The sequence below is a fragment of the Gorilla gorilla genome, chromosome X (genome assembly GCF_029281585.2).
Source record: "Gorilla gorilla gorilla isolate KB3781 chromosome X, NHGRI_mGorGor1-v2.1_pri, whole genome shotgun sequence".
NCBI classification, from domain to species: domain Eukaryota; kingdom Metazoa; phylum Chordata; class Mammalia; order Primates; family Hominidae; genus Gorilla; species Gorilla gorilla.
Window position 1 is genome coordinate 127,900,652 of NC_073247.2, and position 3,843 is coordinate 127,904,494.

The 3,843-nt window shown below is 37.7% G+C and overlaps 1 pseudogene; it reads right to left on the bottom strand.

The window, feature by feature from the left end:
- Positions 1-203: 203 nt before the first annotated feature.
- Positions 204-3,620, bottom strand: LOC101130283 (apoptosis inhibitor 5-like; annotated as a pseudogene).
- Between the last annotated feature and the right edge of the window lie 223 nt (positions 3,621-3,843).

Here is a 3,843-nt window from a genome sequence, read left to right on the forward strand (position 1 = left end):
GATGTTTAAAAGTAAAAGATTCACAGTTTGAAGTCTGAATAATGATATTGCAAAAACAAGTCAAGATTGCAGACAAAGCATCCAAAAATATCACTGTGGTTTTACCTTGGACACCACCATGGTCTGTTACAAAAGTAGATCATACATACAAAGGAGGTATAAAGAACATTAAGTTTTTAGCTGAAGGCAGCAGTCTCTTTAAAGGGACATCACCAGCAATCCAATGAGTAGTAGAATTTATGTATATTAAGCTCACGACAATGCTGAAGAATGCTGACGTCTTATTCAGTAGAGTCTTCCCTGACTACGATTTCCTCGTGTGCCCCAACCTCGGCCACCTCTACTTCCCCTGAAGGCTCCTCTCATAATTAAAGTTGCTCAAATTGCTGCTATATTTCCCACTGGGAGGGTTATAAATCTGCCTGGCATCTCTTTTTGGTCCTGCTGAAGATTTCTTGGGTGGTGAACCTGAGGTTGTATCTTCACTGGCTCTCTTTTGCCCAATCTCAACCTTTTGTACAGGTTTCCAGGATAGTGTTACTGTGCTCTTATAAGAAGGAGGAATGTGGAAGAGATCCTTGATTAAAGCATTGATATTGTTTGTTATTTTCAATGCAACGACTTTAATCTCGTTCTCTTCTCTTTTTAAGGCCTCACCCGTTTTACCCTGGAGAGCTAAGCGAAGTTGTCTGATATAAATTTGCAGGCCCCGTGCAAAGTACTGCAGCCTGATTTTGAAATCTTTGAGCTTTTCTGCACTCAGTTTGGCTGTTAAGAAATCTGGATGTTTTCGGCCCAACTAGTGAAAACTGTACAACAAACATTCCACATAACTGAACTGTAGCTTGGGTTCTTCATTACCAGCATTCTCTCCATTTTCTGCTTCTTCTGGAGGGAGCGGCATGTACTCCTATAACTTATCAAATAGTTTTCTTAAATTTGTTTCTAGTTTTTCCGTGTCACCACAAAATGAACTCATCTCAGCCAACAATTTCAATACCTCCAACTGTATATCAAGACCTTCCACTGGGGTAGTCAAGGTACTGAGGTTAGGGAGAACCTGCTCACAGAAATATGTCACAAACCTTGTGGAATGGATAATTCTAGAGAAGAGGGGTACTGCTTGCCGAGTGTACTGTAAGAGCCTGTACACACAGTCAGGATCCGAGGGATTGAAGGTCTGTTCTAGGTCGGCCTGTTCAGCCACCAACTCTACAAGTTGCTATCTTCCACTCACTGTAAGCTTTTTAACCCAGACAGTATCTTCATAATAGAACAAATTCTTAACCAGTCACATCTTCTAGGACCTTTTTGGATTCAGTTAGTATAAGCTCTTTCACTTCCTTTGTTAAGACTTCATCTGGTAAAGTCTTAAGTTTTGTAGAAAGGAATTTAATTGCTCGTTCTCTAACAATGTCCTCTCCTTGAAGTATTTGGCTGAACAACCCACCTAAAGTTCCTTTTGCATCCATTTAAAATATACTTAACAGGGCATTGTTGACTAGGTTAAATTCTGCAGAGTCATCTGTCTGCAAAACTTGTGTTAGTATATCTGCCACTCGAGGAAGATTTTCTCCAGTGGCAAATTGAGGCAGTTCTTTAATTGCTTGACGTCGAATAGATACATCTTCATCCTCACAGAGGTCTAACAGTGCATTGATAGCAGAATCAGCCAATTCTGGAAACTGCTTAAAGAATTTCGGAATAAATTGGGCTACTAATCGTTTTTCCTTAGTACCACCTTTCACACCACCCGGTATCACTTCATAGGCATTTTTGTGTTGGACCACTTGCTCCATGGCATCGGCCAGGATGCCATAATTGCGGTAAAGCTCCTCTACCTTCGGCACAGTGAGCGACAAGCCCAGGGCCCGCTTCCGCTATCCTTGTCCTCACCGGCGCCACTGCCGCCTCGGACGGTTAGCTGGTATTTTCTTAAGAATTTTTGCATCCAAATTCATCAGGGATATTGGTCTGTAGTCTTCTTCTTCTTTTTTCTTCTTTCTTCTTCCTTCTTCTTCTTCTTCCTCCTCCTCCTTCTTCTTCTCCTTCTTCTTCTTCTCCTTCTTTTTCTTCTTCTTCCTCCTCCTCCTCCTCTTCCTTCTTGCTTCTTTCTTCTTTCATCTTTCTTCTTTTTCTTTTTTTTTGTTATGTACTTTCTTGGTTTTGGTATTAAGGGGATACCGGATAGAATGATTTAGGGAGAATTGCCTCTTTCTCTATCTTTTGGAATAGCTTCAATAAGATTGGTACCAATTCATTTTTCAAAGTCTGATAAAATTCAACTGTGAATTTGTCTGGTCCTGAACTTTTTTTTATTGGTAATTTTTCAATTACCATTGCAATCTCGCTGCTTGTTATTGATCTGTTCAGTTTCTATTTCTTCCTGGTTTAATCTGGGAGGGTTGCATGTTTCCAGGAATTTATCCACTTTCTCTAGGTTTTCTAGTTTATGCACATAAAGGTGTTCCTAGTCGGCTTGAATGATCTTTTGTATTTCTGTGGTGTCAGTTGTAATGTCTCCCATTTTGTTTCTAATTTAGCTTATTTGGATCTTCTCTCTTCTCTTCTTAGTTAGTCTTGCTAATGGTCTATCGATTTTATCTTTTTGAAAACCAGCTTTTTGTTTAATTTATCTTATTTTTTCATTTTTATTTCATTTAGTTCTGCTCTTTCTTATTTGTTTTCTTCTCCTGGGTTTGGGTTTAGTTTATTCTTGTTTCTCTGTTTCCTTAAGGTATAACCTTAGATTGTCTATTTGTGCTCTTTCTGGCTTTTTGATGTAGGCATTTAAGGCTATGAACTTACCTCTGAGCTCTACCTTTGCTGTATCCCAGAGGTTTTGATGGGTTGTGTCACTATTATTGTTCAGTTCAAATAATTTTTTAAAATTTCTATCTTGATTTCATTGTTGACCCAACAATCATTGAGGAGCAGGTTATTTAATTTTCATGTATTTGTGTGGCTTTAAAGGTTCATTTTGGAGTTGATTTCCAATTTTATTCCACTGTGACCTGAGAGAGTACTTGATATAATTTCCATTTTCTCGAATTTATTGAGACTTGTTTTGTGGCCTATCAATCATATGGTCTATCCTGGAAAATGTTCCAGGTGCTGATGAATAGAATGAATATTCTGCAGTTGTTGGGAAAAATGTTCTGTAAATACTTGTAAAGTCCATTTGTTCTAGGGTATAGTTTAAGTCCATTTTTTTTGGTTGACTTTTCATCTTCCTGACCTATCTGTCAGTGGAGTATTGATGTCCCCCACTATTATTGTGTTGCTGTTTATTTCATTTCTTAGGTCTAGCAGTAATTGTTTTATAAATTTGGGAGCTCCAATGTTAGCTGCATATATACTTAGGATTGTGATACTTTTCTATTTGACAAATCCTTTTATAATTATTTCACTTTCTTCTTTGTCATTTTTTAACAGCTGTTGCTTTAAAGTTTGTTTCATCTGATATAAGAATAGCTGTTCCTGCTCACTTTTGGTGTCCATTTTCAAGGAATATTTATTTTCCATCCCTTTACCTTAAGTTTGTGTGAGTCCTTATATGTTAAGCGAGTCTCTTGAAAACAGCAGGTACTTGGTTGGTGAATTCTTATCCACTCGGCCATTTTGTATCTTCTGAGTGGAGCATTTAGGCCATTTACCTTTAGTGTTAGTATTGAGATGTGAGGCACTATTTTATTCATTATGCTATTTGTTGCCTGAATACCTTGTGTTATTTTAAAATATATTGTATTTTTGTTTTGTAGGTCCTGTGAGATTTATGCTTTAAGGAGGTTCTATTCTGGTGTATTTTGAGGATTCATTTCAAGATTTAGAGCTGCTTTTAGC